The sequence below is a fragment of the Xenopus laevis genome, chromosome 1L, assembly GCF_017654675.1.
Source record: "Xenopus laevis strain J_2021 chromosome 1L, Xenopus_laevis_v10.1, whole genome shotgun sequence".
NCBI classification, from domain to species: Eukaryota; Metazoa; Chordata; class Amphibia; order Anura; family Pipidae; genus Xenopus; species Xenopus laevis.
The window spans coordinates 63,077,550-63,103,268 of NC_054371.1; positions in this window are offsets into that span (position 1 = coordinate 63,077,550).

The following is a 25,719-nucleotide window of genomic DNA, read 5'->3' on the forward strand; positions in this document are numbered from 1 at the left end:
GTTTGTATGACATTACTTTCCTAAGCTGAAGGTCTGGGGCTTAAACACCTGGACCCCTCATCAGTATTGGTAAATGTACTTTACTGCTCACCCGTTCACTATATTGGATACTATTCCCCCTTTCCCTTCGTTTATGCCTTATTACATTGTAGATAATGTTTCCAGTAGCAGGACATTGGTGAATGAGGAGCTGATTGAACTGATGGATTAAGTATGTAAATTAAACCATACCCATTTGAATTAAATGTAATGGACAGAACAGCTTTTGAATGCAAGTGCTTTTTTAATGTGTACATATGGAACACAGATATATATTATTCCATTAAGTTGATGGTGGTGAGCATTATGTTACATATGGTGAGACAAGAGAACGTGTTTCTATTAGGTAACTTCAGATGACTGGAAATGTGTTAATGTAATTCAGACTGAAGTCACAGTGAGATCATTGTGCAGAGCGCATTCTGTCTTGATTTATTAAGACACCAATGACTTCCATTCTGCAGAAAAAGAGATTGTGCTGCAAGCTAGAGCTGCATTGGCATTAACAAGCAATTATGTGAGATCAATTGTTACTTGACCCTCAGTATGATACAACACATCAGGGTATAATCCTTCATCATATACCAAGGAGAGTTATTGCGTAGAATCAATATTGATTATATATGCAGAAACAAAAAGATACAACCCTCTGTCGCTATGTTCAGTCCTGTCCATACCACCCATTGTATTTTTCCTTTAATTACTTTCTTTCTCTAAAACTCACAGATGATACAGAATTTATTAAAAGATTTGAATATAAAAAGCACAAATTAAAAAAAGCACTGAACAATACAAAAAAAAGAATACCTCTGAAACCTCTAAAACTTGAGTTTTTCAGACAATTCCTAGTAGAAAAAAAAACCTCTAAATGCCTGAATTGATTAAAAAAAGGCCCAATAGGAACAGTGCAACTTCAACTGGCTTCTATAGGACTTTGACAACTTAACCCTGGTGAATTTTTGTATTACAGTTTTTTGTGGTTGTTACACTATATCTAGAATTTTTTGAGTTTTAAAGAAATACAGAAAAAATTGAATCTTATTAAATAGGCCCCATAGTTCCTAGCAGCACTGACAGAGACTTTATGGAACCCAAGATAGTCTTGTAAATATTTGATGCTCGTGTAGTAATAAGGACAAAGTAGTCAAATAAGCATTTGCATTTACTAATTTGCTTCCCGGGTTACTACCTGTGAAAACTTTTCTAGTTTTTAGAATTCACAGTCTTATGTAGACTGTCAGGCCTCATGAACTTCTATATGTTCTATGTGAGTGCAGCTGCAGCAACTGCGCAGAAAATTGGATACAGCTCATATACTCAAAATTCAAAGTGACCATTTAGTTTTTTTGTCAATTATTTTACATAAATTAATAAACCATGTGATTAATAAGCCATATAATATACTGTATGTTCCCGCCTGCTCTAAATTATTTACCGTACTGATCCCAGTTCCATTTTATATTACTCAACCAGGGTGGCTTAAATTTCCCCAATGCTAGCACAATATTGATTCAGTAACTAAAATTTTGGATGTACAAAACTTCAGTATATTTAATTTCCAAAGCAAATGCACAGGTGGGCCAGCCTTCTAAATGAATAAACTTCCTTCCCATAAGACATGCATTTCAGGCTACAATAGTTTTAATAATCATGTCAATATGGCCAGTCTGGCATATTTTTCATGCCAAATACAATTTGATACTTTTGATGACTGGAGTGGGGCAAGACTAAAATGTATCATTTTCACCTAGGAAGACTAGCACAAGCATTATATGGGCATTAATATCTAGCTCTGGTTTAGTGGCTTGGATAGTTTATTAGCCATTAACAAAAAGTGCAACCTAAAGGTGCAATCTCAAATATTTTAAACAAACATTTGAACTAGTGAAGTAGATTTCATTGTAGGAAGGGGGGTAATGGGAAGATGGCTGATATGATTCCCTGAGCTAGAAGTACAAGATCAGGTGGGAATACTTTGCCACTCCATTAAAAAAGCTTCCCAAGTTACCTGGTATGGAAATGTTTTTAAGAACATGTAATTGTTTTTATTATTCAGCCAAAAAATGAAGTGATGAGTCTGGATGCCTGGCAAAGAACATGAAGCAGATATATACGATGACCTTCTAAAGAGAAGTTAAAGAATTCTCTAATATTTCTTTAACTATATACACTGACAACAGAATGGACAGTTATGTGCCAACTCTCCCTAATTACCTTAAAGGGGAACTAAAGTTTAAAATAGAATAATGATAGAAATGCTGCATTTTGTATACTAGATATAAACATAAACTTACTGCACCAGAAGCCTAAATGATTTATGACTTTCAAAGTTGACCGCAGGAGGCTGTCATCTTGTAACTATGTTAAACATCTTTGCAAGACCAAGACAATGCACATGCTCAGTGTGGTCTGGGCTTCAGTTGGGAGGTTAAGCTTAGGGATCGTCATAAATTATCAAAACAGCACAAGTCAAATAATTTATGCCATAGAAGCCAATACAGCAAGACTAATTAATAATCAGAATATGCAGACTGCACTGGGTCTGCGGATACAAATCTCTACGAGGTTATTGGCTGCTCTACAGAGAAACAAACAAAGCTGCTCGAGTTCTGGGAAATAAGGTGGGGGCCTCCCCCCTGCTGTTTGAGAGTATGATCCTTTCCCTGCAGAGCAGTTAGGGACCGTCTGAGCAAGAGTTCAGTAAACAGCAAGTAAAATAAAGGGGAAATTTCACTGCATACAATCAGGTTTCTTATAAAAATGGTAGACATTTTTTTATTAAAGTATATTGGAGATAAATTTATTTTTCATTAAAGAAAGTAAAAATTGGATTTTTTTTGCCTTTACATCCCCTTTAAGAATAACTAACGATTAATAAAGGAAAACCATCCACCCTCCTACAATTCATTCATTTAAATCAAAATTCTAGTACCAATACCCATATGAGTTTGTTTGATGAATTACTTAACAGCTTAGGGAAATTGTTTCCTGCAGTGGTGATGTGGGCTGGGGGGACCAGTGTCAGACTAGCCCACCAGGAAAACTCCCGGTGGGCCCAGGTGTCAGTGGGCCCTTGTGCTGCTAAACATTTGACCTATTTCATGGCCATTCACTATTTCTATGAGAATAAAGAGGCTAAATAGATGGAATAATAGGTTATAGTATGTATAACTAAAGAGACTAGGAGAATAGAGGTTGAGTGAGGAGAGGAAGATTAATAGTACTGAGAGTGGGCGACTGGTCAAAATTTTCTTGGTGGGCCCCTAGTCTAAGGTTTTTGGGTGGGCCCCTGGTGTCCCAGTCTGACACTGTGGGGGACACCATTATTTTTCCAAAAAGAGGTTCTTGCAAGGGCTATGCTGGGAGCTACTGGTGTTATGGGCCATTTTGTAACATGTTAGGACACAAAGCCTGAGAGTCCCAGCTATTTCTCATATATTGAGCTAGTTAGGAGAATCAGCAAGCCTGCACTCCTCCTGGTGTGTGTTGGGTGGTGACATTGCACTTGCTAGGAATTTTTTTGGAGTTAAACATTTGCCCCAGCAGCAGTGTGGGAAAACATTTTACTATGACAAGTTGCCTTTAGAAGACTAAAACCGGTAAATAGAATGTATAAAATATGAGAGCTGTGCTGACACCCCGGCGTCAATATATAAGGAACAGGCAGTGATTCAGTCCTTCCAGGCAACATCATGGCATGAATACAGAATGATACTTAGTAATCTACAAATTATTGCTTGACTCCTGTGCCTGGGGCTGTTTGGGGGCCAGCAGGGTGGGGAGAAAATGATCAATGAAACCCTGATCTGTAAGCAGCATGGAAACATTGTTATGGTATAACATGTCCTGTTGTTAAATACAATGGAAAGTGAAGAATAGCTGTGAAATTGCTACATTGCTTGCTACAATTAAGCTTTCCACCCCTGCACAGACTGGATGTCAGTGGGTCTGCGGGCCTTTTATTTTTTTTTGTATTATATTATAAATGTGAAGCTATCAATGCTTATGATGGACTGTGCATTGCCGTAACTAGTAATAAAGCAAACTTGACACTTCTATGCTGATTGGTTCAATTACATATAAATGGTTACCTTTAGAAGATCTAACATTTTCCATTGTAACTTCAAGGAAACACAAAGTGGTGCTGATTTGCTAACTGATACTAAATTGTACCAGTGCAGTTACCCATAGCAACCAGTAAAAAAAATGGTTTTGATCAGTCTGCTTCAAGTTTGAAAATTAAAGCAAATGTCTGTGTCTCTGTTGTGTCTGTGTTGTGCTGCTGGGTGACTTTTAAAAATATAGTTGCTACTGAAGGTTTCTCATGTGCTGCATCTGTGCCTGAAAATGTTTATCTGTCTTAAGAGCTAATTATTCTTAAAGGGGTTGTTCTCCTTTGAAATAACTTTTAAAATTATGTAGAGAACGATATTCTGAGACAATTTGCAATTTGTATTTATTATTTAATGTTTTTGCGTTATTTAGCTTTTTATTCAGCAATTTGCATTTTAAACAATCTGGTAGCTAGGGTCCAAATGGCCCTAGCAACCATGCATTCATTTGAATAAGAGACTGAAATATGAATAGGAGTGGGCCTGAATAGAAATATGAGTGATAAAAATTAGCAATAACAATACATTTGAAGTCTTACAGAGCATTCGTTTTTTAGAAGGGGTCAGTGACGCCTATTTGAAAACTGCAAAGAGTCAGAAGAAAAAGGCAAATAACTATATCTATAAAAAATAAATAATGAAAACCAATTGAAAAGTTGCTTAGAATTGGCCATCCTATAACATACTAAAATTTACTTAAAAGGTGAACCTGCCCTTTAAACTTGATTGCCCCTTTAAGTGGAAAGGTTATCAGAAGATTTGCATGATTAAGGTGTAAACAATAAACAATAAAATAATGGAATTTATTGCTCTATTAATTCAAACAATTTCAACATGTGTGTTTTCATTTATTTTAAAGTCATTAAAAAGTTATTCTCTGTGGCGTAAATAATATGCGTAGTGGTATGAACCACCAGTGCTGTTTGTGTATTTACCTCGATTTGCCTGTAGATGTCTTGAAACTAGTTTTGCTTTATTTTGTTCACAGTCTTTATAACCCCTATTACTTAAAGAGATTCTGACATGATTTTTTTGGTATAGTTTTTATTACTAAAGTACACTGTGTACATTTGATGTAGTTAATTCTACCATTTAAAATGTTACTCTTGAACCAATAAATATATATTTTTTTGTAGTTGTAAACTTGGGGTGTAGGCAGTCATATGAGGCCATTTTGCCTGATTCTGTGCTTTCATAGCGAGCCAGCACTTCACTATGGAACTGCTTTCAGATAAGCTATTGTTTCTCCTACTCAATGTAACTGAAGGAGTTTTGGAACTGAAGGACTGATTTGGGTTAGCCAGACTTGGATATTTACTATTGAGTACTGTTGTCATTGCTACCTATAAAGGGCATGGGAGCATTTTTAACAATGCAGGTGTTAGGGAGCTGTTATCTGGTTACCTTCCCATTCTGCTGATGGGCTGCTGTGAAGGGCGGAAGGGAGGGGGTGATATCACTCCAATATGCAGTGCGGCAGTAAAGAGTGACTGAAGTTTATCAGAGCACAATTTACATGACTGAGAGTACCTGGGAAACTAATAACGTCTAACGCCATGTCAGATTTCAAAATTAAATATAAAAAAATCTGTTTACTCTTTTGAAAAATGGATTTCAATACAGGATTTTGCAGGAGGAGCACCTTTAACTGATGCATTTTGTAACAGGATCCCTTTAAATATGATTACAAATAACCCAGGTGGTTAATTTAGGCTATTCTGCTACATGTTCTTATACTGTTAAGGCAGAGCAGCATAATGGGAGTGTTCACTTAAATGGGCACAAAACTATGGTAAATAAAAAAGGGAATTCCATCTTCAGTCTGTATATGAATTTGAACAGAAGACAAATTCCATTTGATGCTGTAGTATCTTGCAGAGGATTAACTGGTCCATGTTTATAGACATATTAGGATAGAAGGCACACATTCCAAAGGAATTTTTAAATGAGATTAAATTAGCATGTTTTGACATCTAAAAGGTCATTTGGAGTCAGGGCCATTTTAAAGGTGAACTAAAGCTTAACTAAAGAAATAAGATAGAAATGTTGTATATGATGATTTGTGCTTCTGTATCAGCCCAAGGCAACCACAGCCCTTTAGCAGGCAAGTCTGTAACTCCCCATCTTCTTTCCTGCTGATTCACTGCACATGCTCTGTGCTGCTGTCACTTACTGAGCTGAGGGATCCACTCACAATATACTGTGCACATAGAATAGAAATGTCACAATATAAGGCTGATTAGTAATTAATACAGATAATTACTACATGGCAGCACAGAAACCAGGGCAACTAGCACTAGAATTTATCAGCCTTGTAGCATCAGCTTATATTACAGGCCAACCTCATTTTCTGCTTGATAATTTGCGACGACCCCTAAGCTTAGCTTCTCAACAGCTGCTCAGAGCCCACGTGAGCCCCATGTGAGTGTCGCAGACACTTTCCAAGATGGAGACCCCCTGTGACAAGTTTGAAATCCTGGATCATTGCTGCTATTGAGACGCTGAAATGTTATACTGGTGCAATAAGTTCAGTATATAAAACAAGGCATTTTAGCCAGGGTTCCCCTGCACCAATGCACATCAGACTGGAGCAAATACTTGGAAGTTAAAGAGCATGTTTGAACACAAGTACCTGTAAAACATAGTATAAATACAACAATTGCATTGATTTAAGCTCAACTGCACATGCAGCTACATTTGTAAATATGCCCACACTGCCCTCCACTATCATAGACAGACAAAAAACACAATTTCAGAGCTGAAAATAATACATTCTGCATCAACATAGGTTGTAATGTATGAAGTTAAATGGTTGCCATTGTCCCTGTGCCCATGCAGATTTAACAACCTTTAAAGGATGTTTCACTTTCATAATAAAATGTGTAGATTGCATTCTCTGTACCAAAAGAGCCAAAAGAGGCATGTTTGAAATATATTAAATTACCAAAAATGCAGGGTTCAGGAGATACTCAACTACAGTGAAACCCCCATTTTACATCCCCTGATTTTACATTGTTGTTTTGTGATCCCACCTATATATTATGCATAATACATTTCCCTGATTTTACATTTTCCTGAATTTTACACCATTTGTTTTTGGTCCCCTGAAAAACGTAAAATGGGGGTTCTACTGCAGCTAGTTTCCAGTTCTCTTCAGCTTGGCTTTACACCGCACGCAATTTAGTCACAGCCGGTTTCAAGTGCTGGTTCCATGTCCCCGTGTCTCATCTGTATATATTGCAGATCACTTGACCTCCTCTCGCTTGTACTAGGGTTGCCATCTTTTCAATGGCTAAAACCGAACAAAGGGTGCGGGGTTGATGCCATCGGGGGGGGGGAGCAGTTATGATGGAGGTGGGCATGATGATATCAGGGACAGTCACAATGATATTTGGTGGGGTTATGACACCAGGGTTATTACATTACTTAGATGCAATTGACTAGATTTCTGTCTGGTTTTCTCAATGTTTTAAATCGGACAGAAAGTTTCATCAAGCCCATCATGGGTCTGTAAGCTAAACAGGGAAGTTTAGCCTCAGATTTTTGAGAATGGGGGACAGGATTGGTCTCACACTACTGCAGCCTCCATGTGGTAATGCCAATAGATTGGTTGTAATGTGTTATGTATGGACATGGTGTGCATAATTTGTTCTAATGAGGTGCACAGGGGAACGGGATTGGTAAGGGCAAATGGTGATATAATGGGTTTTGTGAAGGGGGTTATTGACACTGCACAAGTCATGGCACATATGAATGGGGACAGGAGAAAATGGCACTAGCAATAGGGGAAATATGGGTTACATGGAAAGTTTAAAAAGGGTACTGTATATGGGGAAAGCAGAAGAGAATGGTATATTAGAAGGCTTTTAGAGTTCAGGGCACTGGTATTTTAAAGGACAATAATGCCAGCCATATATACTGTATTATATTTCCTGTTGGCTCTTTGATCTATGGCATATACTGATGTAACTGGTAACATAAAATGGGATGCTGATATTTTAGCTTGTTTGGTAACATGCAGTATGGCATATTACAGAGCCAACCAGAGCACAAACAATGTGCTTGGGAAAAAGTCCCATAGAAAATCAAAAAGAATTTCAAATAAGAGTTGCAGGTCTTCCAAGGTCTTTTCACCACAAACACAAGGTTCAAGAACAAGTTGCAGATTCCATGTTTGCTGCTTTACAACATCTATAAACGGATATAATCATTGGAGACAAGACTGCAATTGTACTGTATTTATTTATTGTTGTAATAATTCAAGTTGTACATTGCATTTTACATTTTTTGTCTAAGATCTCTTACACATGGATTATTTTATGTGTTTTAGGCATGTTTGAAATGAACGTCTGAGCGCACTAACTAATTGATCACATTGTATTCTGCTTGGTTGTACCCATGAACAGTCAAAGTTGTGTTCCATTGTATTCGTGGTTTTTTTTTTTTTTGCATGTTTTTTTGCAACTTATGCATTCAAAAGGTAGTGTTTGGAACTAACAAAAAAAACTCTTAGTTGTGTTAAAAATGCATGCAAATGTAATAGATGCACCTTTTCACATCAGCATGCATTTGTAGATGCATTGAAAATGGCCATATTTAGTGCAGGTAAATCAAAGCAGAGAAAAAGAAATCAAACTCAGGTGTTCTATATACACTGGAAGCTGCTGAGATTAACTGGGATCCATAAACTCATGGCCGATACCTTTGCAAGAGGACTAATAGGCTGCTCGGCCCTAACCTAATGTATCCTGATTCAGTTAAAGAGTTCTTCAGCATCTGTTAATTACATGAGTGTAATCATTTTCATTGCAATCCCCCCAATAATTCATTCAAGAATTCACTAGCACGAAATGAAAGGCTCTGCTTTTAGCATTTCAGTGACCATAGTATTTTTACTTTTTTTAATGAAAAATGCATGAACTGTTAGTGCAGTTTTCAGTGAACAGGAGCACTGGCTCCAAGCAGAGCCGTTTTTTTTTCAGTTATAACAGTTTTGCACAGTCCCATTTTACTTTTTTTTTCAGTTCTGTCTGCCCCCCAACCTCGCTCCCTTCAACAGTCCCTTCAACAGTCAAACACTGCCCCACAGACCCTTTTTTACCCCCAGATCACTTTCAAATGGTTACAGCACAGCTTGCCAGCCTGGCCTGACTGCCCCATCCTCCCCCTCACAAGCCAGTCAGACAGTCCCAGTCCCATTCTTCAAAAATATACTAAAAGTAATTTAAAAATTCAGCCTGCAGCATGAACTGCGAAACACTTGCTGCACAGAGCGATCACGCACAGAAAGATAAATAGGCAGCAAGGCAAAACACAGGTTTAGATAGAACTGGGTGTTCCTAACAAGATGAAGTTTGGCGCCAACTGCAGCTCTCCATGCTAGTGATGGGGAAATTTATTCGCCAGGCGCGAATTTGCGCGATTCGCCGCCGATGAATAAATTCATGAAACGGGCGCGTTTTTTGGACACCTACGCATTTTCGCCAACAAAACGGACGCCGGCGTCAAAAAATGGACGTTTCGTGAATTTCGCATAAAATTTCCGAATTTTTCGGCGAATCGAAGCGGCACAAATTCACCCATCACTACTCACTGCATAAACCTAGGCTTTTATTGCCGGTTTTGGCAATCCTCCCTAATTTGATGCAATGATGCTGTGTGTGCTGTTAGGGCAGTTTTAAGGCCTTGGTGGGCCCTGGGCAAAGAGCTGACTGGCAGGCCCCCAAAACTTGGGCGCACAAAGTGTGTCAAAATGTTTTTGTGGAACCAAGTCCACTTTTGGTCACACCCCGAAATAACACACCCATTTAACACAACATAATTCAGTCATGCCAGTATTAAATGAACCATCAGAATATTAAAGGCTGATCTGACAGTATACTATACTTCATAAAAATGGATAATTAGCATATTAACCCTAGCCGTGCCAGTATAATCACTGTAGAAACTATGAAAACATAGCAGTTCAATGTATACATACCCCCAGAATTCATAGTAGGATGGCACAGGGGCAATTCCATGTATAAATGCCCCATAATTCATAGTAGGGTGGCACAGGGGCAATTCCATGCATAAATACCCCAAGAATTCATAGTAGGATGGCACAGGGGCAATTCCATGTATAAATGCCTCATAATTCATAGTAGGATGGCACAGGGGCAATTCCATGTATAAATGCCCCATAATTCATAGTAGGATGGTTTTAAGTCAAGTGCAGAAGGCACAGACCAGCAGGGCGACACTGCGTGTGGCGCGCCAACGCGATGCTCCGATGCACAGCTCCTCTTCCACTCCAGAGTGACCAGCGTGCCTCACGTGCAAGGGCCGCATGCTGCGACATCACCGGCCTGCGCCGTTAGGGGGGCCCGGCTGAAACCCAGAACAATCAATAGGTGATTTCTTTTAAAGTTATCCAGGCTGGGCCCCTAGAGCTAGGTGGGTCCTAGGCTGGAGCCTAGGGTGCCTAGCGGGTAATCCGGCCCTGGCTCCAGGTCTCAGGTAAGTGATTATAATCACTAAGGGGTACCTAATGTTTTCCCACTCTCCTTTAAGACATATAGGCTTATTGTTGCATTAAAAGTTTTTGCACACAAATTGTATGAACGTAGACGCATCGTCATAATGATTGTGATGTTGTACCTGGGCAACTTGTGAATTATCTATCCTTATATAAACATAGATTGAAAGGAATATTGCCAATGATAATATATTAAAGTGCTAAATTGTATTCCCCCCCTCCCACATTATGTCACCAAATGCATTTTGATGTTCTTCCTTAGAAGATGGAGCCCCTGTTCTCAACCAAGGTGCTATCAATACCTATTTTATCTAGCTGATTATTCTTTCCCTTCCCTGATTCTAATGAGGAAATAGAAACATATGAGGTTGGGATGAAAGGTTCCCTTCTTGCTGCTAATGAGCAACTATGACTATGGACTGTTTTTAACATTGAAAATAGCATCTGAATTTAGCTGAATACATTTGTACACATGAATATTTTTAGGAAACACAGGCTGACAAAAAAGAAAAAGGTTCTCTTTAGATTAGTTTTATTTTATTTTTTAAAATTATTTACATTGAGTTTTCATTGGTTTTACAAGTGCCTGATGCAGGCAAAAAAAATACAATTAAGATGTTTTATGTCAAAGACTTCATAAAGTCATGCTATAAAAATGAGTTTTCCTTCTAAGTCTTCTGAAATTTGTATTATTTCTCTGAAGGTTTAGACCTTCCTTCTCTTTGTTGAAGGACCGTCTTCAGATTCTGAAACTTTAATAAATTCTCCTCCACATTTCCGCTTGTGTGCCTTGGTAGCAGGAGGACGGTTCATAATCCTTGTTACTAATTCTCCACAGGGGCCATTGCACTCCCACCAATGGCGCTTCAATAGGTCATATTCATCCTTAAAATCAGGGTAGGCCTATAGAAAAATAAGAAAAGTGCAAGGGGAATCATGTTTAATAAAGTAATAGAATTAATAGATTGCTTCTAATATATAAATAAATACAATATGTTTAACCACTTACCATAATATTTGCACCAGTCAGTTTATTAATACGCCTCTTATGGTAGTGAAAGGTTGGTCCATGGCTTCTATCCTTTGATTTACTTGAAAACTGATGTATATGTATCATTTCATGCAGGAGGATCTGTAGAGAACAGAAAGATTCGGTTAAATCAATATAATTACAAGCTTCTAATGTAAATAAATTGCCTAAAGTTGGTGTCACTAGAATTATACTGTATATTGCAAATATACCCTAGAGAATAAAGGAATAAGAAGCAAAAGACTTACTTCCACTGTAGTACTCCTTGGCCTTAAATCAAGAAGAGGCTTATTTAGGCGAATTTTCATTTTTCCAGTACTGGTCTGTAGGGCAAATCCAGACATTCTGCAAAAAAAAATTGAATATTTAATACTCAGAATTAGTTTTTACCTTTCCTGTGTCAAATTACTATGTGATTTTTTCTATTGTTCAATTATACTTGTTTTCTTACATTATATTACTTTATATATGCTTTTTTCATTAAATGCACCATAAACAACATCAGTGAAAATATCTGCAATGGTGAAGTACAAACTAGAAGTTTAATTCAAGACTTACTCAGAAATTCTGTTGCTCCATTTCAGGTCAGGTTCAGGCAACTTTCCCCTAAAGAATTTAACATTAAATTCCTTATATAGGGCATGGATGTCTGGTTTGGGGTCCAAATTCTCCCATTGTGGATCTATAACTGAAAGTGCCTCAGGAATTGGATTGGGCATTCGATTAGAGTGATCTCGAAATCTTGTATTCATTAAATTCAGGTGCATTGTGATGTCATCATTTGTTGAGAAGCAACAATGAATTTGCTTCCTGTTGCATTGTGATGTCATCACTTTGTGAAGCAGCAACAATGAATGCATTCCCTGCTACATTGTGATGTCATACGTTTGTAATTTTCTTTACTGCAGCATTCTGTAGTTGTGAAAATGAAGTTCATTAAAGAGATCCTGATACCAGAACTTTTTCTACATCTATCATAACATACAGTTTACATGCTATTTATAATGTACCATTGAAAGTTTTACCTGATGCTTTTATATTACCTGTCTGATCCCTCATGTTTCTCAATGGGGGGGGGGGGCTACCATATTTGTGCAGCAATAGTTCGTTAGCATCAGACACTGTAACAGATTAAAAAGGGACAGTCAGGTTGGAAAAACAGTTTGGTTTAGGAATTTTAAGAACCAATTACTTACAAAAGTGGACCTATCAGCAAAAAACAATCAACATGACCTATAAGCAAAGTGTGATGTACATTCATTTGTTGAAGGGAAATTTTTTTAGTGTCTACATCATGTTAATAAATTAATGTACAACATCCATAAAATGCTTTCTTTTTATCACGTCCATAAAACTCCATTATATCCTTATAAAATGGGGTATTAACATACAGTAAAACCTTGATTTTACGTTTCCCCGCATTTTTTATTTGTGGTCCCACCAATTCATAATGCATTTCAATGGATGCGTTTCCCTGATTTTAAGCAATGTTTTCACGGATTTTACATCAAAATTTTCTGCTGATGTACCCAAAAACTGCTTTTTTTCCTCTATGAATGTTATTATTTTTGAAATAAAGGTAGTTTAAAATACTAACCAAATGTTTATTTTGCCATGGTTCTATTTTGCCATGTTCTGCCTTGGTCAATTGCAATTAATCTGCCTCTTATACAGTCCTGCACCAATCACTTGTTGCTTTGGGTTGTGTATGTGACTGACAGAGAGGGGGTCCCATAGTGTAACATTTATGCTGCAATGCTTAACCCTTGTTATTAACACAGTAAATATTGTATCTGAGGGTCTAAAATTTTAATAAACTCTCCTCTACATTTCCAGCATTAGCATTAGACACTGTAACTGACAGATTGTAAAAGGGACAATCAGGTTGGCCAAACAGTCAGGCTTTGGAATTTCAAGTAACAATTAATTACAAAAGCAGACCTATTAGCACTGACCTTTTAATGTATTTTAGTGAAACACGCCCATTCACAGCATTTTATTTTGTGCTAAAAATCACGAATAAATGCCCATTGAATTGAATAGGCTTTTTTTGTCATTTTCCAAGTTTCTCCCACGGTTTATTGAATTTTTTGGCAAAGTGAAACGGGACAGATTCCCTCATCCCTGAGTCACAGAGGAGGTCAATGACTGTAAAAAGGCATGAAGCCGGATACTAAGTGATTTCTACATGTATAGTTGGTACCCAGGGCTGGTACACTTCCAGAATGGGCACAGAATAGGCCTTTACTGTAAGAAGTAGGCACACCCACGTCAATGTGATGAACCAATTTAGACATGCCACAGACATGGGTGTCTTCATGAATTACACTAGGGCAGGGGTGTCCAAAATGTAGCTCGGGATCTACCAGTAGACCTTAAACTGATAATCAGTAGATCTCAAGACACAGCTTGTTTAAATCATCCTCCTGTTTCATGCTTTTCATTCAGATTTGTATTATGTTAATGTTACATAAGAACTATTTGTTTGTTAAATATAACAATATACATTTTATCATGAATCAATATTTAAGTAATATTTTCCACAAAACAGAGTGCTAACAGTGCTTTTATGGATGTAAATTGTAATGGGACAATATCACTAAAAGTAGACCTTGCATTAATAAAGTATGGGCACTCCTGATCGATATAGATAATATACACAGGAATCTATCATAGGTCATAAAAGGAGGAAGCCTTTGAGGTGAGATTAATTTCTTCTTGTTTGCTATTTGCAACACATATAATGGTTTTGTATAAACAAATAACCAAACTGGCCTGCAGAGGGTGCTAATACATTACTTTGTAGCACTGCCTGTTTTTCGAATATACTGTTATAATAGTTGTTTTTGCTGATTATTATCCCCAGGATTTTTAATCCATTAGTCCTACTAATTAAACATGTCTGTAGAGCTGCAAAAACAAATTGGTTAGTAGCATGCCAAGAGGTTCTCCTAATACAGCATTAAACTAAATATGAAGAGCTAAAAGTCCGTATACCAGAAGAAATCTTGCTGCATGGAGGTATTGCATGAGCTTTGCTGTATACTTTAAACTTCTGCAAAGGTAAGGTGTTACTGCAAGTCCTCAAAAGGGATGATACATTTCATTAATATGGTGTAGGGATCCACCAAATCCAGGGCTGGGTTCGTAATTTAGCCCTTTTCATCAGGCAAATCCAAGTGCCTGGCCAAACAAGATCCAAACCCTTAAAATCATGTGTCTTTTCAGTACATAAACAAGTAAACTAAACCCCCCCCCCCCGTGAATGCAATGTGTGGTCTTTTCTTATTTGAAAAATATAAAATATATTGCTATTGTTACCTTGTATTACTTATTATTATATTCAGGGCAAACAAAATCTGAACCCTAATTTACATATACAAAGTAATACAAGGTAACAATAGCAATAAATTGTAGCCACACAGACCAAATAAAAAATAAAGACCATTAAAAGAGTTACTAAGAATTGGCCACTCAATAACATATTGATGTTGAACCGCATTATTCATCGTAATTTTTTGCTGGTTTTTAATTTTTCGTTTTTTTTAATACTTATGCCCCTTTCTGTTCATCTTTCAGTCACTCATTGAAACTACTGCCTGGTTAGTATTGTAAATTGAAACCTAGCAACCAGATAGCTTCTGAAATGCCAAACTTCAGAGTCACAGGGAAAAAAAAATTTCAAAAAAGAATTCAAAATTAAAAAAAGATAAAGACTATTTGAAATTTGTCTTAAAAGAATAATATACTTCCATTTTGCAATGTATGTTTATGGCACAAAATAAAGACTCTTGCAGTAATACGTTTTTATTACATACATTGCAGACTGATGCAAACTATACTATAAAACATAAAAACGAGTGGATTTATCAATGCACAATCCCAAGCCCCTGTTTTAGTAATTTATTATCTATGCAAGGGTATACACTTTCAAAAATGGGTTTTTAGATAAAAAGCTGCAACCAAATCGGCAAGCCATCATTCTCATGTCAAGGTAAACCCCATATGGTGGTCTTCACTGTCTCCCTAAGGTCATGTTTTTCTTTGGCTGACACCTCCTTGTATGGTTGCATTTCTTGGGAAAACCAAATCATTGGTTGCGATCCTTCCATTCCGTAACTATTATAGGGGAGAGATCTTAAAACCCAACATCAATTTTGACATGGTTTTGGTGGCTTGACAAAGTTTTTGTATGTTTAATGTGAAATTGCCCAGAAGTCAGGGGCCGAAGGCTCAGGTTGCAGTTGCGGACCAAGGAGGAAGTTTGTAGGTACAAACAAAGTTTGTGGTACAAAAAGGGGTCAAGGAGAAGATTTGTCAATCCAGGCAAAAGGTCAATTCAGGCAGCAAAGTTTCTTGGTCAGGATCGGGCAAAGGCCAAGATGAGAAGTTCAAATAACAATAATCACACCCAGGAAGACAACAGAGTTGAACCTATAATCGGGCAATGGCTGAAATCCTCTGGCGTCCTTTTATAGGTGAATTTTTGCACCAAAACGTTGCGCATTGACGCTGCACGTTTTGACGCCAGGGTCCTGACATTTTAACGCTGCCGTCCTGACGTTTTGACACTGGCGTCATGACGCTGGCGTCCAGATTGACGCTCTGGTGTCCAAACTCCAAGTAGTTCCCCCTGGGTGCCGCCATCTTGGAAAGGACGTGCCGGCTAGCGCTCCTTAAACCAGATCAGTTGCACTTCCATTGTTCATTACTTTACTTAGCCTTGCAGCCCCCACTACCTAATTTGTGCATGTTCATTTTATAAAAAATAAAAATGTTTTTTTCAGTTAACAGTTGAGGTGGTGCTGGTTTACAACAATGTATACTAAATGCAGGCGGTCGGTCAAGAAAAATCAGAATGGTCAAGTGATGTTTGGCTTTGGCAACCTGAAGATCACTTGTAACAGTGCACAAGGCAGTCTCAGTAGATTGCTCAGGTCACAAGCCAGATTGTAATGGGTCTAACAGATTATAAGTGTTTAGAAAGTTACTTGTACAGGAGAAAACAATACATGGTAAAAGGTAATTAGACAGACAGGATGGCACAAGTATGGCCCTTTTCAGGGACAGGATTGAAAAAGGCCTTATGGAAGGGAGAGGGGAAAGTTCCAGAAGCCAGTTAAGATGTAAGTGTTGGAGTATGCTCAGCAGCATAGTGTTTAAGTAGAAAACAAGGGATATGGTTTATATGAGCCGGTTATTGGTACATTGCTTGCTTTAATCCACACGGTTACATTGTTTGTAACTGGTGTTTATGTTATGGTATGTTTTCTACCCCAATACATGTAAAGCAGTTTGGAATACCGTATATACTCGTGTATAAGCCGACCCGTGTATAAGCCGAGGTACCTAATTTACCTAAGAAAACTGGAAAAATGTATTGACTCGTGTATAAGCCTAGGGGCCCCATGTCAGATTTCAAAATGTGAATGTGACCCAGCCGCAACAATTGGGGGACACTGGGCAGGTACCTGTTACTGTCTGTGACTGACTGTGTCGCCGACCAGATTTCATGTTTGCTTCCCTCTGCCACCCCTATTTCATGTTTGCTTCCCTCTGCCACTTCCCCCCCCATCTGTCGCTCTCCCCACCCTGGCTGCTCTTCCCTCTGTCCTTCCCTCTGTCACCTCTGCTCTTCCCTCTGTCCTTCCCTCTGTCACCTCTGCTCTTCCCTCTGTCCTTCCCTCTGTCACCTCTGCCCCAGCCGGACTGCCTGTGACTGCCTGTGTCGCCGCCCGGAGCAGGTCCAGGAGCTCCGGGCGGCGCGTCCTTCCCTGCCGGCGTTCGCTTTCAAAATGGCGGCGCCCATGGCCGCCACGTGGGTAGCGGCCGGCGCCCCCCATTTTGACAGAGGGAAGGACAGAGGGAAGAGCAGAGGTATGACCCGCGTATAAGCCGAGTTTGAGTTTTTCAGCACATTTTGGGTGCTGAAAAACTCGGCTTATACGCGAGTATATACGGTATGTTTGCATTCTACTGAAAATAATATTAAAACTGCCTGATATAAAGTTGACCGCTTATTTAACTTTTGGACTAATTTATTTACTTTATAGTAAAATAAGAGAATGTTCCCCTGAAGGTACTTATAGTAATATTATAATGAATTTAAATAAAAGCTCCTCTCGCACTCCCTGGCCTACGTGTTGATTGCCCGGTGCACGGTGACGAAGGGATCGGCACCCTCCGACTGCAAGTAGGTAAGAAATCACTGGCACTCAAAGGTAAAGTGCAAGCAGGAACAGTCCCTTGCATTTTATTAGCAGAAAATGCGACGTTCAGGGTAAGGCCCGATAAAGGGGCCTGACCCCGAAACGTCGCATTTTCTGCTAATAAAATGCAAGGCACTGTCTCTGCTTGCACCTGCTCTTTGAGTGCCAGTGATTTCTTACCTAATATTATAATGAAACCATCACCCATGCATCATCGCTGGTCAGACAGATTTAATACAGACGAAAGTGATAAAAATATTTATTTGTTCCATTACAATGACTTTAAAATTTATCATGCCATTCAGAAATAGTAAATTGTGCAAAATGTTACAGACATAATGGTATTTTGACATTTATGACATATGAGGATGCTGGTAATGCTTGTTATGGTAGGTGCCACGACAGGTCATTTTACCAATATTAGACATGAAGGGAACACAAAGGGTCAATCTTCCACTGGCTCAAGATGTCCCCAGTACCTATGCCCTGTGGGAAGGAAGTTTCCCAAATGGCCTGGGAAATTTGTGACACATTCCTGTCCCTAGTTTATATAAAGGAAGAGTTCATGTCTCATCTTTTTAAATCTCCACCTAGTACCAGGGGTAGATGAGCTGGGAGTCTGGCCCTAAGGCAGGGGCCCCCAAGCTTTTTTATCCATGGATCACATTCAAATGTACCGTAAAAATAATTGGGGAGCAACACAAGCATGAAAAAAGTCCATGAAGTGCCAAATAAGAACTTTGATTTACTATTTGGTATCCCTATTTGGACTTGCAGTACAGGAGGCTCTTTTTGGCAGTGCACCTGGCTTTTATGCAGCTAAATCTTGCCTCTAAGCCTGGAATACAAAAAATAAGCACCTGCTTTGAGGCCACTGGGAGCAACATCCAAGGGGTTGGAGAGCAACATGTTGCTTATGTGCCACTGGTTGGGGATCACTGCCCTAAGGTAACCAGTGACCTTTGGAAAGTCAGTTAGCAGAGACCCTGTGAACAAGGTAAAATTAGCAGCAGTCAACTCTGTTGTAGTGTGGTGTTAGAAATCTCCAGGCAACAGACCCACACCCGTACCTAATTACCCCTATATCAACCCGCATCCGCTTACCTGCATTTGTGACCCATCATGGAAAACTTGACCTGCACCCAACACCAGGAGCCATAGAACCAGAAGTGAGGTCACAGAAACCGGAACTGAGGTCACTGTATCACTCATGATGTTCTGTAAACCAGCTTTTCATTTTTGTTCCCCCTCAAATGTCTGTCTACAATGCACCCACCTGTACCAAATGGGTGCCAGTAAAGATTCCTTATCTGGAAAACCTTAAGCCCAGCTGTAGTATAATGAAATGAGAGTGCTCTGTTTAACCCCTTCTTCTTCTCATTATACATGTAATGTTAGAGAATAGATATAGGATCTGCTTTGCAGCATCCCCACAAGGACCAAGATGAAATTTCATATCGCAGCAGAAGTGAAGTGTCTGCTGGATTAAAATGTTTGTGAATCATTGTGTTATGATGTCTTCATTCAACCCATACACTTGCGTATTGACAATGTTTAGCGTTCAGAAGTGTTTACTGGTGGTGCGTTTAAGTTGTGGATTTGATAGTAACTATTATTCTTTATTTAGAAAAGCACTGGGATTCAATCATGTACAGTCTGTTTCAACAATAGCAGGGAGGGGACTTAAGATCTATTTAGCAGTATGGAAGACTAATAAAGAAAAGTTAATGCCAATAGAAAAATGTTGACGTATTGTGTGTATCTGTGTATATTTTACGTTTATACAATTTTCATAATTTTTCACTACAATCCTGTTAGTTTTCTGTCTATACATATGTTTTTTCTGATGCAACAGAAATGCAGCTGTCTAGTGACATCCCTTGCTGAACCTTTTTCTTGCCTTGCTGCAGTGATTCATACCAATACTTCTCAATAAACTACAGAGGAAAAGGAATCAAGATACAAAGAAGGGATCATCTATCGTGCACTGCTCCCTCTGCATCTGCTGAAAAGACAATAAAAGAAGAAAGAAAACAGCTGCTTTATCATTTTTTAGGATTGTTCTCTCGCTTCTTGAAACTCTATAGGAACAAATAGTGTATTAATTAATTGTTGTTGCTTTTGTTCTCCGAGGTACTCCTCTTACAGGGGGAAATAAATGATAAAAGTGATGGTTCTTAGAGGGTATGACAGAAATCAAAGACTGTTAAGCAATTTCACTATTAGGATTGTTTTTATTGATTTTCTGTGGGGGGGATATATTTTTTTATTTTTGTTTATTGCAGATTGTTGAATAAAAGCGTTTGTGATGAAAACTTAATGTGCTGGTCTTACATTTTCGAAAAGTCGGGATAAGCCCAAAGAAATATAATATTTTATTTTAATGTGATCATTAAGGCATCTTCAATTCTCAAAAACTGTGTCAAAGCCATGGCACTTACATGCCAGTTACCAATGGTAATGTACAAAGACACTTTGGTAAATACAGAATGATTTGTTCATTAATGGGCAGTTTATTTCAGTACATGAAGACCCAGGAAGTAAACAGGGATATTTTTGTAAAAAACAAATATCATAGTATTAAGGGCAGAAATCATAATATGTCTACTTATACAAACATTTTAAGCAATATGTTACCAAAAAGGAATTAATAGAGGATCTTGGCTTATAACCAGAATATATAGTTGTAACCTATAGAGCAAAGCATGCTTGGGAACTTTGGTAAGAGTAAGAATGGATTTCATTTGTATTCATTATGGGGCAGTTTTATCAATGGTCGAGGTGAATTTTCGAATTGAAAAAATTCACATTTTGAGCTATTTTTTGTGTATTTCGACTAGGGAATAGTCCAAATTCGATTCGAATTTGAAAAAAATTCTTCGACCATTCACCATCTAAAACCTGCCGAATTTCTGTTTTGGTCTATGGGGGACCTCCTAGAACCTTTTTTTTTTGGAAAAAACTTTGAATCAAATTCATTCGAATGCACTATTACTTCAATTCAAACGATTCGATCGAAACTGACCCATTCTATCGAAAACGGACCAATTCAGCCAAAAGAAAAACTTTGACTTAATTTCAGTTGATCTTTTTGAATTCAAATTTCGAAGTTTTTCGAATTCGAAATTCGACCCTTGCTAAATATGCCCCTATATGCTGCTGCTGTCAGGTTCAGGTGCTTCTGGTGTACCATTTTGCTCTTTCAAGACTTATAAGGAAATAAAAAGAAGATATTTTTGAACCAAGAAGCGTTTGAGATAGGGATGTAATCTCACATTAAAGGACCAGTAACATCAACATTTTTAAAAAAAAATTTGTTAGTATACATTAAAAAAAACAAAACACCAAGACAAATTAAACATTAAAATCGCAAAGCCTTTTTTAACTTACCGAAACTCCGCTTGACATTCTCTTCAGAAAGCGATCGGGTGATCCATCGTGCAGCGCTCGATTTCTCCTCCCTGCCTTCCATATAGGAGATAGCCAGGGAGGAGAAATCGGGTGCCGCGCGATGGAACGTGTCCCCTTTCCTGAAGAGGAGCGGAAGTGGAGTTTCAGTAAGTTATTTATTAATAAAGGCTTTGCAATTTAAAGTTTAATTTGTCTTGGTTTATTTTTTTAATGTATATTCTTTTGATGTTACTGGTCCTTTAAGGCTTGTTGACATCATTGGGCTTATAGACATTAGGTTTAATAATCACCAATACAAATAAATCCACAAAGTTGAGTGCTATTACAGTAGTCTTTAAGAACAGCAGCATAAAGTAGTAAAATAAACATAAATATATAGAGAGTTTATACAAAGTTTATTACAATGCACATATTATTATCTGGTATGAGTTACTGCAATTGGGAAAACATATTGCATATGGGGGTTTCTGCACAAATAACTTCTGTTTTTTCTCATTAGCCATCCATTAACCATTATCAATCATTTCATTTCAATACATTATCACTCATTTAGTTTGATTATCAATCATATCAATCATTTCAAGATGTAAGAGAGATATTTATTCTGGTGTTGCTGTTGCGCTAGATACCCCGCTAGGCCAAATAGTAACATTACATTATAATGTAAGTCATCCAGCTGCCGTATGTACACATGAAGAAGCCACTAGGAAAGTGGATTTGTGAAAATAAATGAAGAGTCTATAGAAGAAGGTCTCATGTGGAAAGGAAAGAATTAATGAATGACAGAGTTAATTTAGATGTGACATGCCACCGAAGCAAACTCTTAGCAAGTGTTAAATGTCTGTCCAGCTTGAGCTCCTGTAAGGATTGCTCTTTTAGTGATTGTAAAGCTGAAGCTGGTCTCGTAGATTCTCATAACGGATTATATTAATGTCAGACAGTTGTGAGCAGTTCCAAAATCTATATGATATGAGAACTGTAACCAATTAAACAGCTGCTTGCTTAAAGGATAAGGAAAGGCTAAAACTAAGTAAGCTTTATCAGAAAGGTCTATATAAATACACCAGTAAACCCTTAAAGTAATGCTGCTCTGAGTCCCCTGTCCAAAGAAACACAGCATTTTCCTTCTATTGTGTACACATGGGCTTCTGTAACAGACTTCGTTCTTTCAGCATAAACCTCCAGGGCTAGGGCTTGAGCATGCTCAGTTTGCTCCTCTCCCCTTCCCTTCTCCCCTCCCTGATGTAATGTGAGCCCAGAGCTATGACTGAAATACCTGTGCCAGTATAGGTTTAAGGTATCTTAATTATACAACTACTATTTGCGCCTTGTTTGGACAGTGATGAGCAGAGACTTATACCACAATGCTTATACCATCACAAAATCTATTTAAAAAGCAAGAAGAAAATAATTAGACATTAACCTCTTCGTATTTTAACAGAATGTAAAACGAATAACAGTGACAAAGAAATACTAGAATTCAAAGAAAATAATCAACAGCAGAAAGACTGGGCCTCAAGAATTTTGAAATAAATAAGATCACTTGGCTACCAATATATATATATATATATATATATATATATATATATATGCACAATTTATTTCGGAATATATGATTAAAAAGTGAAAATACTTCCTAGGATGGCAATATCCCTTATCTTATCTTATCTTATTTTCTCAGTCTGCAGGGCTATTTACAGTAGAACCCTATTTTGCTTTTTTTAGGGGACCGGAAATTGGTTTAAAATCCAGATAAATGTAAAATCAGGGAAATGCATTAGGCATTACATATTGGTGGGACTACAAAAAGTGTGTAAAATGAGGGGAAATTTAAACTGTAGTTAGTCTGAAATATATATTTTAGTTGTTATTCTGAGAACTGCAATGATCCAAACACACACCATTTTATTTTTATTTTGGTAGATGTTCTGATGAAGAGCGTTCCCCGTTATCTGAACTACTAGTCTAGCATGTGATTTTCAAGACATCCCTATGAACATTTCATTATCAATTTAGAACTCGTGGGAGCATCACCAAATATAATATGGGATTGGTAAAAATTGGTTCCAAACATCCAAATTACCAAAGGTTTTAGAGCAAATGCAATAAAACTGACCTATCTCTAATTGAAATAAAGCCACTGACACCTGGCTTTGGGCATAAATATTAAAACAGTTATTCGATAGAGTGCACTAATTAGCTAAAACTACCTCTGACTGGTTTGTCTTTACTCCTAACACTGTAGAAGGGTGCTTGGTAATTGAGTATTCTTCACATATAATTTGATTGCTTTTCCAGTCATTATTATTTGGCATTTTGTAGATTTCCTCTGCCTTTATAATTGCATTTCCTTAGCAAAAGCAATGAGAATACCATGTCACTTAAATTACAACGAGTGTCAGTAGAAAGAAAAATACTGATGCAGGAGTCATGCTAAGTCCTCGTCATCCCGAATTTTTTAAAGGAATGTGAAGAAAATCAGATAGAGTCGTTACTGTCATAAAAATGAAAACACAATTAAAGTGTACCATTTGAAAGGTACTATCCTACAAATTAAATTCTATAATCCTCTTGACTTTTAATTCCTGTTAAAATTACCCTACATTGTAAACCCTTGATAGAGATGTTCATAAACCATTACCATTTTGAGATGATTAGTTTTATATAAACTCAGCCGTTTTTTGCCTCTTATTTTGCTTTGCGAACTGTTTAAATTAATAAATATTTTGTACTCTAAATCATCTATTTATAAAACCCAAATAGCAATGAATCTCTCAGCTATAAAAATATAACAACTGTTTGCCTGGGTTATGAATTGTGCAGAATGCTGTAATCTGGGAATACAATTTTTGTAGAAGATCCAATGCCTATGTAAATGCTGTGTCAGAATTGCCTCACAGCTAAAACCATGGAGAATATCCAGGTAGGTAAAGAAACTGAGAGACCAGATATAATTAGCAGTCCTAGGAAACATACAATAAATAATTAGTAGGAGACACAAAGGATGAGCTACTTAGATTCTGCTTGGGGCAGCTGCAAACAGATTAAGTAAACATACAAAAATGAGCATCATATGCAAAGACCAATATTTTAATGTGTTTTGAAGTTTCTTTTTTTTCTCTATTCATTTAAATCATAGCACAACAGCAAATGAAAATACTCATTAACATTTTAGTCAACCATTTCCAAATTAAATGTGGCTAACATGCTTGGCTAGAAATCGTACCATTTGTTATTATATTTTGAAAATGTTTATTTCGACGGGGTCGCTAATTCACCAAGACAATGTAAGTACACGTTGTATCACAGTGAAATTGTAGCAATCAATAAGGTGCTTGCTTTCATTATTTCTATGGAAGTGGGGTTGTTAAGCCTTATGCACTTACACATGATTCTAATGCTTGGAATTTGTGCATGTATAAGGTCTTCTAGAAAAGAGCCAAGAGTGGGGCCCTTGCAGAGGCAATCCAGTTGCTCTGTGGTGAGGTGCCTCAGGACCAAGTAACTCTAGACACTCTATGGGCAGGATAGAAGGCTACTGCATAGGGAGTGGCTTGCACTCTTCTAAAGCCTATTCCTAATTAAAAAGCAAGTTAAGATACGTTTTGTACTTTCATTTGCAGGCAACCATTTAATAAGATTGCCATCTGAAGTTTGGTGCTTGCCTTGCTTCATGGAGTCCCACAAGTCTTGGATTTATGTAAGCTCAGGGTTCCATGTGCATGTTTGTCGCATATTATAGACACTGGAATAACTACTATACAGTAGACCTGCAACTGTAGGGGTTGAGATAGAATCCCAGATGGTGTCAGGGTATGCCATACAATTTCACCTCTCGGAACCCTATGCTATCCACTGCAAGCAGGTGGTGAACAGCTGGGGTTGTTAAATTAAAAGGGTGGTGGGCCTTGACATATTTTTGGCTGGGGGGGCTGGCTTGACAATGTTCTGCTATTGATTATATACTACATTGTATGAGGAAGGGCGGAAGTGCCCAAAACATGTCAGGCCCATGATGCTATGCTTGTATTTTAATGTTGATGAATAGAGACACAGATTTTTAAATGATCCGGTGTACGGTCCTCCGAATCTCTTTCTTCTGTGCTTCACGATGTGGGACGCAAAAGGATACCCGCACCTGGTAATCAACTTCCGGACCTTGCCTGCAGGAATTTCTGAGAAGTGTTTTTCCACTTGTGTGAGTTTTCTCCTCCCTCAGAAATTCTTCATAAGGAACCCTTTCTCAACCTCTTACATGTTGTATTATTATTGTATTATTTTAAATCATTTTAAATGTTTTAGCAGCCTTAAGAAATGGTTCTCCACAAGACATTCAGAAAGCATTGCCAATAATAGGCAACAAGATTCTCATACATAAAGACTACAACCAGCATAGGCAGT